The sequence below is a fragment of the Chlamydotis macqueenii genome, chromosome 6 (genome assembly GCF_036417535.1).
Source record: "Chlamydotis macqueenii isolate bChlMac1 chromosome 6, bChlMac1.mat, whole genome shotgun sequence".
NCBI classification, from domain to species: Eukaryota; Metazoa; Chordata; class Aves; order Otidiformes; family Otididae; genus Chlamydotis; species Chlamydotis macqueenii.
In genome coordinates, this window is record NC_141561.1 from 2,820,025 (window position 1) to 2,834,459 (window position 14,435).

General features: G+C 39.2%; 1 protein-coding gene across 9 annotated transcripts in view; it reads right to left on the reverse strand.

Annotated features, from left to right (window-relative positions):
* MBD5 (methyl-CpG binding domain protein 5) overlaps positions 1-14,435 on the reverse strand; it is a 132,992-nt gene that overhangs the window by 42,970 nt on the left and 75,587 nt on the right. For all 9 annotated transcript variants that reach the window (XM_086750317.1, XM_086750318.1, XM_086750315.1 and 6 more), the window contains 2 exons: positions 13,104-13,295; positions 8,442-8,499 (listed from right to left, as the gene is read on the reverse strand). The gene's annotated coding sequence lies outside the window, so the exon portion shown is untranslated. The remainder of the gene's footprint in view (positions 1-8,441; positions 8,500-13,103; positions 13,296-14,435) is intronic.

Here is a 14,435-nt window from a genome sequence, read left to right on the forward strand (position 1 = left end):
TGCCCTTTAAAAATTGTTTATAAAACTGAATGAATTTAACGTGAAGGAAGCTGCTTCTAGGGCTGACGATATCCATAGAAATGGAAAAACTCTTCATTTAGACTAAATTAGAAGAATTATTTCTTAGAAAAAAAATTGTATAATAAAAAAGGAAAAGCCAGCATCAATGCACTGATCTCAGAATACCTGTGAAACAAACTGAATATCACAATAATTTCCCCCTATATGATTATATTGCATGAGTGAATCTTCATGAAAAGTTCAGAATCATGCAAACTGTGTCATTCCCCCAAAAGTGTTTTTCAAGTTGACCAGGCCAGACTTAACTCTTGGATGTTTTATTAAGGTGAGACAAACACGGAATATGCCATTCAAACAGTAAATGTCAGAAAAAAAAAATCCTAGATCTCAAATGTAAGATGGCATTGATGATTACCGTAATAACAACACTAACAGGTTTTATTTGGAATCCCATGTCAATTCTGACTTATTCCTAACACTAATGTTACGCCAGCGTTTTAAAACACAGTAAATGTTACTATAGACCTGACTGATTTTAATAAGAAAAGGTTTTTTGAGATAGAAATGGAACGCAAAGGCTTAGGATCCTACAACATTTCTGCAAAGCGTTACATCTGTATTTAATGGTAACAAGAGCTCCTTCCTTCAAGACCTCTAAAGGAAGATTACAGAGGTATAAATACAGTCCTTGAAAATATTCTTGAAAATATTCCCTCAAGGACACTTCTGCAGTATGTTCTCTTTAAATGTGCTACTTATAAATGTAAAGTTCAAAGTACTACATAAAGGGAAAAAAAAAAAAACAACAAAAAACCAAAACAGCCATGGTATTTACAAGAAGGACGTGGCCTAGAAAGGAGCCAGCTGGACACAGCCCCTTGACCAAGGCGCTGAAATTTGAAGAACAGAGCGTGACTTTCAGAATAAAGAGTGTGATTTTCTGCAGGATGAAGCCTTCCAGAGAAGCCTGGCACTGTTTTGCTGGGATCTGTACCGGCTAGCGAAGGTTAGAGCGAATGTCACACGAAACACCTTGCCATCTCTTAGATGAAAACAATCTGCCCTTTAATCTCTAAATCTGGTACACAGAAATGGGATTTGGAGAGCACTTGGCAACAGTTCAAGGCTCCCTCAGGTTTTCAGTTTAGAAGTTTGAGGTTTGATCGGTTTCATCCTGATTAAGAACATAGCAGATGATGTTTCATCAAAACCGAGGCAGAATTTACCGTCAAGTTTCCGCATCATTGCCGAACGCCGCATGGGCATTTTCATTACGGGTCCCATGTAAGGCTCAAATAGGCAAATGATTCCCCTACTATTTTTAATGAGAATTAACTTTCTAAAACACATTAAAATCAGAACACACATTCTTCCCCAGGTACAAAACCACTTCAACCACCACACACCCTACGTAGAAAACAGTGAATGACGCTGTTCACACCACCCGAGTTTGACCTTTTTATTTTGCAATTTACTGTGCTCATATGCACGTTGTGGGCTACGAGGACACCCCGATGCGTTCAATGAATTACAAAAAAGAGGGCTAAGGCTCCCTGGAAGCTTCTTAGTACACAGCTAATGAGCGTGTAACCAGCCACGTAGAGGTACGCAGCTCATCAGTGTGTATGTAGCCATGTTTTATAGGAAAACGTTCATGGGAGTGAGATTTTTTCACTAAAACCCAGCACAGTCCCGTGTGGACTTCTACAGGCAGTAAAACACCCGGTACGTATCGTAACCACTGCGCTTCTCCATTAGGCATGAACGGCAAAAGTAAGAGGTTAACATTGATTTTCTGGTCCAGAAATCCTTCACTAAAGCACACGTGCAGAGCTGCTATGCGTTATTTCATTTAACGGCACACCACCACGGAAAAGTTCAGCACAATACGGGTCTCTTCAAGAGGAGTTCAACCTCTCGGATCCGGTTCAAAGGATGTTCCTCGCGTTTTCCCAATAACCAGTCATCAGCCAAAGAAAACTGAGCTAAGGAAGAGAGCAGTGAAAAAGAGGATGAGAGTGACTTAAACCAGGCCGGGTCTGGCTCTTTCTCACCCTACCGCTGGTGTAGGCCGGTTTTGTAACACATTTTACACGGTAAGGCAGCCTGGACAAGAAGCTCCAAGTCTGAAGGGACAACTGGAGGGGACAGTGGCACCGCTCTATTACATTTGGCAAAATGCTCTGCGATTGAAAAAAAAAACCAACATTTAAGTCCCAGCAGGGATCAGCCTGACACACAGAGCATCCATTTCTCTACTCAGACTTCTACCTTTCTTACCAGTCTGGAATCTTCCGAGTCGATTGCAGAAAACTCCCGTCTCTTTTGACAAACCATTGTCCCCTTCTCCATCAACGTATTCTATCTGAAGTACTTTGGATTGGGATAGAAAATATTTGGATTTTGGACCAAATCCAGAAGTGTTTTGGACACTGGATTCCATCCAAAGGCCTGATTTTCATCAACCCATGTAATAAATACCTCTTTTCTGTAACGTCATAACAACTCCAGACAACTCATGTTATCTCACCACGAGTAACACTACTTTCCACATCTAAATCAATGACTTCTTTTTTTCTGTGCGCCAAGACATGCCGTTTAGATTTGTTTTGCAGTCCAGTTTCATTACAATACACTTTAAAAAAAAATATTTCACTGGAGAACTATGGAAAACTACGCTGAATTGTTTCCCTCCCTTCAGCCCCCTCAAATCCCCCCCCTCCCCTTCCCGGAAAATGTCATCTTAATTTTCATATGCCGAAAGTATGTTTTCAATTTTTAATGCAACTGCCTCACTTTTTGAAATGTTGCATTTTAGGAAGCCTCTCTGCGCACTCAGCTGTTAATGTTTACTTTAACAATTTTTTTTAGTCATGTGGTGAAATAGAAAACTTGGTACAAAGTAAAAAGAAATTTAAATTAGATATGAATAGTCTGGATTCAGATCTATCGCACACGATATGAACACCAATATAACTTCTATTTTATTAATAACTGGATATAAAGCCAGTTAAGACAATTTTTGACAGTCTAATATTGCAAAGATGCTCCAATACTTTTTTCTTACATGAACTTCTAAGCGTGCCCAACAATTCCAGGTATCACAAAGGCCACTTAGAGGTCTACAATCACCGACCGCCTCTCTGACACACAAAGCCCGTTCTTATGTACAGAACGGCCAGATTTGGGGTATAAAAAGTTTTGCAAATACTTAGAATGTACAGAAAACACTGCTTATAGATACAAATTGCGATCTCAGTTCCCAGGCTTTCCTTTTGATCACAGAGAATCTACAAAGTACATTCAGAAACAGAAACGCCCTCAAATCAGTCTTGGGGTTTTAGAACTAACAGGAAGTGTTAGCTGCTTAAAAAGCAGCATTTTCAAGCCTCACGGAGTTAAAATGAGTTTTTATTTACTTATTGCTTGCACAGTATTAATCTGCCTAAGTCTATCAATGCAATTAGTTAGGATTCTCCTGTATCATCCAATTAGATCCAAATGCTGCATCACTTTTTGGGAATGCTTTTCCATTCTGAAAAGAAGCCTGACTAATTAGATTGGTATTGAATACTTTATGAAGCCCTATTTTTAGACGAGTGATTCAACAAACAAATGTGCCTGAAGTATAAAGGCAACCTTTCTTCCTTCGCTCTTAGCTCATTGTATCGGTATCCAGGACTGTAGGACAGCTGTATGTGTGATATACTCCGTATACAGTAGAAAGAGTTTATACTAGCCCAGCTACCTTTGCTATTAAATTATTTTGAACTGTATCAGGGACAGCTTCATTTTGTACTATAACAAGGCTTATGCATTCCTAACTTACATTACTTTTGATGCCGTAGAACTTTTTAGGATAGGAAGACCCCAACTTAACCACTCTATAAAATGACAGCTATTTGGATGAATTCATGCAAAAACAGCAAAAAAATTTCAAAGGTCCAGGCCACTGTACCTGTCTCTAGATCCAGTCAATCTCCTGTACCAGTAGCCCACTGGACATCCCCCAGCTCACCCAGCCTTTATCTCCACGTGGATGGACAGAAGCCGCCACTTCAGACCTACTAGGTTGGAATCTATGCTAATAAAACAATTTTCAGCTGTGTCACGGACAGACAGGGAAGAGATTCTCATGGAGAGCGACTGACTTATGTTCACAGATTCATTAAGAGCAGTGTTCCGGTTTTATTTAGTGAGGGGGAGCTACAGTGGTAGCTTCTGTAGGAAACTGCTAGAAGTCGCTCCCCTTTTTCAGTGGACTCGGCCTGGCCTAGGGTGGACCTGCTGCTGGCCAAGGCCAAGCTAATTGGTGACAGAATGATAATGCCTCTGTGATAAGGTATTTAAGAAGGGGAAAACAGAAAAAAAAAAAAAAAAAAAAAAAAAGAGAGAGATGTGAAGAAGCTGAGCGGGGGCAGAGAGGGGGAGGCGCGAGCCTCATGGGCCTTGCAGGCCTCACCCTCTGGCCTCCCGCCGGGCAGCCGACTGGGCCCAACTCGGCCCGGCCCGGCCGCAAGAAGTGGAAAGGAGATGAGATGGATGATGTGAAGAGATCCTGAGAGGCGTCTGCCAGCCTGTTGTGAAGAATTTCTTGTGAGAGGAACGGCTGCAGATGCTGTCATTGAAGAAGGAGGGGGAGCTGTAATGCTGCTCCCGGCAGAGATTCCCCTGCAGCCAGCGGTGCAGCCCATGGTGAGGCCGGCTGTGCCCCTGCAGCCCATGGAGGCCCACGGAGGAGCAGAGATCCACCTGCAGCCCGTGGAGGACCCCACGCCGGAGCAGGTGGAGGCCTGAAGGAGGCTGTGGCCCGTGGAGGCCCTGCTGGGACAGCTGTTCTGGAGGGGCTGCACCCCGTGGAAGAGATGACCCACGCCGGAGCAGTTTCACGAAGGACTGTGGCCCGTGGGAGGGACCCCACGCTGGAGCAGAGGAGGAATGTGAGGAGTCTGTTTTGCCCGTAATGGCAACTTTAAGGATCTCTCCCTGTCCTTATCTCAAACCTCGAGCCATTTTTTCATATATTATCTCCCCCTGTTCTCTCGGAGGGTGAGGGAAGTGAGAGAGAGACTGTGTAGTCTGGTCCCAGTCAGGGCTAAATTACAACAAGCACACAATCTGATTCTTTTCTCTAGGACCATTTTGGACCAGCATGCTGTTAACTAATCAGAAGTTGTAACCCTTACACATGACCTCCTTCCTACCAGGTCAAAACTGGAGTTCATTGAGCTGCAATGTATCCTCAAGTCAGGAGACTTAACTGTGCCATTACAGTTCTCCAAGGCAATGGCTGAACTGGGAAGGCATACGATTCTTTTAGCATCCTTTATTTAGTGCAGGTATACTACCAAAACTTGAAACTTCCTCAAAGTATGACTGCCTTTAACACATCTATGTGTGTAACTCGCAGGGCTAGGAGCAGTGGAGGTTTTCACTGCCAGTGAAAGAACAGAGCAAGTACCTCCTTTGTGCACACGCGTGCACGTATCCATACACCGAGCATCTCAAAGGGTTTTGATAAAGAGCAAAACTACACTGTACGACACCAAAAGAGATGGCAGGAAACAAAAGGATTTTCTTTTTAAACATCAGCTCTGTCTACTCAATAAGAATTTAATAAATACAAACGTCACCCGATAGAGTCCACAGAAAAATACAGAAGAGTCATAATGCTCTCTCAGGCCTTCTACCACATCAGTTTTTTTCTTTACAAAGGAAATAGGTCAAACTGTGTGCATGCGAGACGGCCTACTTTACTGTCAAAATAACATAAGCACTCAGATTTTTTTTTTAAATTATGACTAATATTTGATGTGCGATTTAAATCAACCCAGTTATTTTGTAGATAAGTCTCATGTCACCATTACCAAAAGCTCTCTTAGGGAAAATTATGAAATAGAATATTACTAAAGTATACGTTAGCAAGAAGTGAAGAAACGTTACTACATCCACTTTAGGGAGCTCGTATAATGAAATGAGAAACTTGTATCATACACAGTGTTCATCTTCAGCAACCTACAAATCTAGGAAAAGCAAACCTGGATTTGGATGTTTTCTCTCTTTTTTGTTTTTAAATGGTCAAAAGTCATTCATACATTTACATTTCAATGTTCTTGTTTCAATCTGCAGGCATCTAGCTTTAACATCTTACACAAACTGGCTACTTTTTTTTTTTATTCTCTGAAACAAGACAGCGAGTCAAGTATTCCATAGCAGAGAACAGTTGCAGTAAGGTTCCTAGCTGAGGATTTTATAGCTTTCTACAATATAATAGTTTTTATAATTTTATAATTTTAAAGCTTTCAGTTTTTTGGGGCTTTGTTTGAATAGGAATTTGTCTCCTCTAAAACATATCTTGCCATAAGAAAGCCACAGTTTTTGAAATATTTTGCTTTTGTTGATGTAATGCTTTTCTAAAATTCAGTATTTTGGAACAAGCACATGAGTAAACCTTAATTCTCTGTGGCTTCAGGTATTTTCCATGGTTATACCCCTGAAACTTTGCTACACCAACTGCCGTTCTGTTAGCTTGCTAAGAAACTATCAAGCTCTAGAATAGTCTATCAGGGAAAGTCACCATGACTGCAGGTCAAGAAAAATAAGAGATGACTGCAAAATGTGGAAGAAAAAAAAAAAAGCAATCTGCACGTACAAGAGAGAGAATTCAGACCTTTCAAGACCAATTGCCACAACAGAAGAAGATATTAATAGAGAAAAACCTGCTCTGTCACAGTGGGATCCTTCTCACTAACATAACACACAGACTCATCAGAAAAAAAACACTGCAAACATGCACATCTGTCCAAAAAAAGGGATAAGAAACTTAAAATCAACATAAACTTAAAACTCCAATAGCAACACACTGATTATCATGAAATGATTCAGCTATAAATGTTTTAAAGTTTCAGACCAAAGTTAAAATGACTTCAGGAGATCCAAGGACACGAATAAACAAATAAGCTGCTTTCAATCCTCATGTTTCAGGCTTCCAAAAATCTAAAATTACTAAATATAGTTTTATAATGGTTTTATAATAAGGATTATATCAATTTTAGAAACATTCGATACAGAATGTTCTTAAGGTATCTAATAGATGTAGAAAATAAATAGGCAATAACTGTTTGTAAGTATTCAGTTCTACTTGACTGCTTTTTTTAAATTAACTTACCGGTTACTAGGAAAATATAAATTTGCGAAAATAAAAAAGTTCATTTTAAAAGAAAAGAATACTTAAATGTAACTATTTAAAAAACCTGAACATGAAAACTCAATTAGATTTTAGATAAGCAGTTAAAAAAAGGGAAAAGTCATCTTGCTGGAAATATGGTGAAAGGCTCTGAGCTGCTGGCGTAACAATTACCGGATTAGCCCCAGATCTCCATTAACTGTGCACTGCAATATCAAAAATTAAGCAATAAATGGTAAAAATGAAAATCATACTCCCACATCTCAAACGCAGAGGCCTCAATAAACTGTATAAAGCTCCTTTGTATGAGACACCTGAAGTTCAGGACACAGCAATATTTAAATCATTTGAATAATTCAGACCGAGTTTCTGTGCACGAGAATGTCAGAAACACAGTAGGATTGCAAATTAAACCTGGAAATTATGCTTTTGTGCCCAAGTAATAAGTCACGTGACTACACTATTTTTAGACACATGGAATTATTTTCTCCAAGTGCTATTTTTTAAATTGTTTACTGAATTATGTATCTCTACTCAGCAATTTCCCTCATGAAAATACTCTTAAGATATTAAAAAAATATGATAACATAGAAGTCAGCCATTCAGACCCCTTAATGCAAACTCGACAGCCTTATCTGGCAGAAATGCAATAGTGTTTGAGAGCCTGGGCTGCTCCAGACCCGTACAAGATGACGGATGAATCGCTAGCATTGGTAGTTTACCACTGACTGTCCCGCAGCGACGCGCTAATTGAACGTGTAAGAATTCTGAGAATTTGGCCCCACTGTCTTATTTAAGAACTAGACAGTTCTCTGTTTGCTAAAAGCGGACTCAGAAGTTCAAGGATATTTTTTTAAAAAGTGGGTGATTTTAATTCTTTTAAATGCTTTCACTCCATGAAAATTATGACAAATATTTCCTTCTTGATACAGAAAGAGGATCATTAATTATAAGTTTAATCATTTTCAAATGAATTACTATGAAGATTTGTATACACGACCTTTCCTTCCATAGCTTCTTTTTCTACTTGCACCAGTCTGAGTCAGCTGTTTTGTGAATATACCATTTGATTTTAAAAGAATCTTTCTCACCTTCATATTAAAACACCACACTTGGTTTCTTATTTAAGATCTATGAAATAAGTAATGCAAATATAAAGAATTGCTTAACATAGTAATTACACATAAGGCACAGGAATTTAAAAAAAAAATAATAATAAAAAAAAAAGCCTGACCTTTTTCCTCATCAAGCACTAGACTGAAGGTGGATATGTTCATCGTGTTCATTCCAAGCTGAAAAATAAAGAATCAGATGAAACAGAAGATATGCAATAGTATGCAATACAGTCCATCTATGAAGTTAAGATTTCAATATTAAATGATTCTTAATTATGTCTTCATATTTATAAACATTTAATCAGAGAGGTTTCTTAGAATATCATTCCTTCTTTGAAATTCTGAAAGAACTGTTTTCACTTTTTATTTTATACACACATTTCCATAAAACACTATGAGCATTAAAAAATCTAATATTTAAGAAAATGCTAATGTACAATTTACTCTACTAAAGTTTAATGTGTATTCCAGCAAGAAGCATGATAAAGTTCTCGACTGTACACACGCCACTAGTTTCAAATAAGATTTTGTGCTTCACGAGTGAAAAACCTCTTTCCTGTCTGGCTGTCCCATCCCCTTCACTCAAGAGATCTACTTTTAGGAAAGCTGAGGTATTTTCAGCCTACTAAAACGAGCAAAGTATCTAAACGTTACTGTCTGTGTATTTTTGAGTTGAATTTTTATATAACAATTATCAGACATACCCACATTGACACCTTAATTAGGAAAAATGGCATCGTCTAATAAACTGTGAAGGCTGCAGCCTGGCTCCTAGAAAACGGGACATTTGGTTTTGTGCTAATAAAAAGCATTCTGGTCTCTACTTCAGTGTGAAACTCTCCTTGGAGGTGTGTTGCCATCCAGACACGGCATCGTTAGGTTTAATGCAGAGCAAGGTGGTACCCGGTAACGATGCTCAACTCCGTCCTGCCAGGTATCCATGGCGTTGCTCACTATAAAACCTGATTTTACCATACATGCAATAGGCTGCATATATGCTAAGCTAGACAAAAAAGGTTTGATTCTCTTCAGAAGGAGCTAAACAAAAGGGTGAATCACATACAAGTATGAGAGAATTCCACCAGCTCATCAAAGCAGAGAAAAGAAAAAAAAAAAAAAAGAGAGTAAGGACCACAGGCACCCAGAAATTCAAACCATGTGTCCCTTTAAGGATGCAGTACATTCATCAAGAGTTGAAGAACAAAGCTCCAAAAAAGATGAGAGCCTGGAAAACACGCTACTTCATCCGAGCTGAAGGACAATGTGTTGTGCCACTTACTAACTTAAAACTCAAACAGTCCTTTATTCTCTGAAAAAAGTCTCAGGAAACGTGGAGTAACACAGATATTTCGCATGTTCTGGCGCCGCGCTCCAAAAGTGAGTTTTTGGAACAAATGTAGGCAAAAAACCATGAAGTCAGCTCTTCATCACAACATATGTAAAGCTTGATCAAAAGAAATTAATTTAGTAGCAGAGATATTGTCACAACAAACCTCCATAAACAAAGCCATTAGCGTCACGAACAAACGCCATAAACTCTTGGCAGAAAAAAAAAAAAATCTAAGAAATATGAAATCAAGCTACAGACAGGTACGATAGCGTCCCACATTTCTTTCAATGTATTTATTTCTTATGTTACATCTCAGCCTATCATCCCAATGGAAATCTGCTTTCAAGGAAATCAGTGGCAAACCTCCAAAGGCTGCTGAAACTGAATTTTGCTCAATTTTAAATAAGAGTTTTCCAAAACATTTCATTTAGGAAAAAAAGGTCCTTTTGTTTATTTATTTTTTTTTGTAATGAAAACTGCCACACATAAAGCCTTTAAATACCACATACCTTAAACTAAGGTATATTATCAGTAACAGGAAAAGTTTGCAGGGACACAAACCAAAGCCAAGCCCACAATTAAGCTGACAGAATGACAGAAACTGAGGATCTGAAGAGGGATCTCAGGAGAGCGATCCGCTCAGCCCACTGCCAGCAGCAGAAGGTCAAAATTACCAAGATTCTCTCTGAAAACTGCCTCTTTATGCATTTTTTAAAAAAAATTTCCTATCTTAGATTTCATGACAGTTACAGGTAAAATACCTCAGTTTTTCATCTCTATTTGCAGCCAAATATGAGGTAAAACAAAAAAGTTGGCACAGTTTTCTCTTTACATCTATCCTAATTTATCCTTTGCGCAAATTAAACTTTTTTAAATCTACAGAGCAACTGTCACCATTGCTTTTATAAAAACCTCTTATCTCTTTAAAGCCTTATGCCCATCCTACCATGCTCTCTTTTCTCCTAGAATAAACAAGCCCAATCCTTTCAGCTGTTCTTTAACAGCCCTGCTTTCTAAATCTGTCGCTAGCTTGTTTCTCTGCTTTGCCTTCTTCTGGCTAATACATATTTTCTTTCAAGGGCAGTGTCCACTCCTGCAAAATAAATTCTACCTGAGGTCTCGCTGACCGTGAACACATACCGAGCCTTGTGTCAGACACCGTCGCTACACGCTGTTCGTAAAAATTCCCAGCACTCTAGGGAGTTTTGTGATCTTCAATTTTTTCAAGCTCTCCAATTGCCTTCCTCTTATAGAGGGAACATGCAATGAAAACTCAGAAATTTGTGAAAAAGATAATATTTTTAATGCATTTTCTAAAGGAAAACGAGTGCAGAAAGTAAGAGAGAATTTTAAAGAGTGAAGAGATCCTTATGGAAGAAGAAGCTGACGAAGAGAAGGTGAAGGGAGATCTTACTGCTGTCTTCAATCAGCTCACATGTGGTTCAGGAGAAGATGGAGTCAGAATCTCCTCTGACGTCCTCATTTAAAGGACAAGCAGCAGACACGTGCTACATGGAAAGTTTTGACTACAAATTAGGAAAATTAAGGCTCTGGGGGGATCTTCTCGAGTGTCTGAAAGAAGAGTGCAAAGACGATGGGGCCAGGTGCTTTCACTGGTGTCCAGTAGCAGGAGAAGAGGTAATGGGCACAGACAGAAGCACAAGAGGTTCATTCTGAACATGAGGAAACACTTTTTTACTGCGAGGGTGATGGAGCACTGGCACAGGCTGCCCGAGAGGTGGTGGGGTCTCCATCTGTGGACATATTAAAGAACTGTCTGGCCGTGATGCCGGGTGACGTGCTCTAGGTGACCCTGTGTGAACAGGGGGATTGGACAAGGTGACCTCCAGAGATCCCTGCCAAACTCAGTTGCTCTGTGTGACCTCCAGACACCCCTTCAAACCAGTATCATTCTACGGTTACATCACAATCATGTCTCATGACACCCCCAGCTACTGGTTTCGCTAACTTCAAGAGGAAAGACAGTGCTTCAGCCATACAAGCGCATACATCTTTTCATCCAACATGACGGAGAAAAGAATCCTTCCACTTCCACACTCAACAGTTCCCTTATCTCACCATCCCAACTTTATTGGAGATGCTTCCTTAGAACTTGTTCACATCGCAGATTCACCAACTCCAACTACAACATGAGAGTAACATCCTCCCTAAAATGCTGTGGAATCTAAAAGCCTGCTTTCAAGAATTTATAATTTTAAGTCTGGAAGCCAGAAAACCAAATATTTCTAAATAAAGCCACAATGTTCGGTTCCATAAGTATAATTTATAAATGCAAAGGAAAAAATATCAAAAGGTCTTCTAAATTTTCCTAAAATCCTACCAAATAAGACTGCTCCTCTTTCAGTTCTTTCTACTGAAAGGGAAAGCTCTCTAAAAAAAGAGATTCAAAACGAGTTGTGAACATCAAGTATTCCGTGGGAATACTATATATATATATCAGTTCAGAGGCGATGAGACAGAATTCTGTATTTTCTCTGAAGAAATAAGCACTGATAAGAATGAAAACATACCAATATGTTTAAAAACCTTATTTTGAAGCCATGAATATAGTCCAGATACTACATTCGCTCATTAAGATGTCCAAACAATCCATTATAGATTAACATAATTTTATTTAAAAATAAAAACGTACACGTTTCTTCAACTGGGGCACTTCAGATTAGGGATCTCTTCAGTCTTTTCTGGAGGGATTTAAAAAAGCTTTGGAGAAATCTTAAAGCTACGGAATTAGCCTGGTATTTATAGCTCAGTTTCCTAGCGTGTTCTTTGAGCTTCCTAGGACGTTCTTTTTCTCCATCTGCTGGTTGTTGACATGGTATAACCTTATATTTTCATTAAGAAAATGTATAAGAATAAGCGCGTTTCACGTTAGATTTTACTGTAAAGTTCTGGCTTCATCTCAGGGCACGGCAGCGACACTTTGCTACTGCAATATAATCTAGGTCAGGAAAGGCGCTGAAACATTTTCTGATACAGACAACTGCAGTTCTGTTGTTTAATTATGTCAAAATATATTACTACCAGTTATGACCAATACTCCATATGAATCACGCTGTCACAAAGTGGTAATTTTATTACCATTAAAATGCTGTGCTTCAGATGCTGTTTCAAGACAACCTGTTAAATCTAGGTCAAGAATGCTTTTTTATTCTTTATTCCGTTATCAAAAAGGTCCACTTACGGGGGTGCACCGTCTACCTTGCGCAAAGATATGAGTCGCTAAATTGTTTATTCTTCTACCTTGGCACCGTTAAATGTTGAAGATGTCTGCTGTTCTGACTAATTCTTTTAAAACTGGCTCAAATATTTTGTATTGTATCACCTGAAACACATTCTGCAACAATCTTTACTACCATAGCATAAAGCTATCAAAAGAAAATCAAACGATTCTCAGCTTAGTCAAAGCAGTGATTTACTTTTGAATACTTACCTACATTACTGCTCATGGTCTTGCTTCTAGTTACCTTGGGGATCTTCAGGCTTCTTAAAATTCTTGATGCACGTTCGGCTTTGCTTTAGATAGTCTCCTGTTTGGATCTCGATAATGGGCTATGTCCATTGAGGCTGGCTCCTTGTCTTACTACACCCCTCATCTGAGGAACTCTTGCAGCCCACGTTGCAGCTGTTGAGACAGTTGCATTATTTAAATTAAAGAATGGGCCAAACGTTTTTATTTCACTTTTCTTGATTGCTTTGCAAGCCCTTATCCAATTACTTTGTACTATAAACTGTAATAATATTTGCTTTTAAAGAAGAGCAAGATGGCTCTGACTGGAACTGATTAAAAAAAGATACCTTTTACTACATTATGATGGTTCACTGTGCAGAAGAATGAGTAGATTGCTATAAAAATGAGTATGGATTTTTACGATGGCACTCGTATGCAATACAAAAAAAGGTCACGTCTTCAGACAACTCGAGTTGTACTGACATGTGCTGAAAACCCTCAACCACAAAGGCAAAAAGTCTGGGCTTTAAAGAGTCGCGACACCGCAAACGGCCTCGGTTACCTAAAGGGATCCACCAGTACAGGTACGCAGATACTGGTGAACCCCCAGCTGAACAGAACCTGGGTTATTCCATAACACCCGCCAGTTATCCAGCCATTTCCAGAATTATGGAGGATTTTGTATTTAAAAAAAATAAAACTTCAATTAAAAGAGATGCAACATAGCCAATCAATGCTTTTGGAATCCTACAGAAAGCCCAATGCATTTGCTCCGATTTACAGATCGCGTAACTGGAATCTCTTTTAAAGCCATCTGTCGTTACAGTAAAGGTCTTGGTTGTTAAATCCTGCTCCTCTAACAGAAAACATATAGATTAAAAAATGTGACCAAAAATTTTCAGGTAAGACAAACAAACAGGGTATAAGCACATAGGTCACAAAGCACACTGGCTGCAAATGCCAAACGCAGTATTTACTAGGATTATTAAAATATCTTAGATAAATTTACAAGCAAGACCTTTTTGCTTCCTTGGTGACGACCCGCTGTTTGCCTTTCACCGACTTCACTAGTACCAGTAATTCAACTGACTCATCTGGTGATCAGCACCTTCCTAATCTAAGGGCAAACCTTGGGGCATGGCACGTTGCAAAGACGGGTTCCAAAGAGCCTTGGTTGTTTCAGACGGCATTCACCAACCCGGCAGAGCCTTTCAGCCAACAGCTTTGTCATACGCAAACTACTCAGGAGAAAAATTATTGACTCACTAAAGCTCTTCCCCAAACAGTGTCACTTTCAAACTGATGCTCCTATAA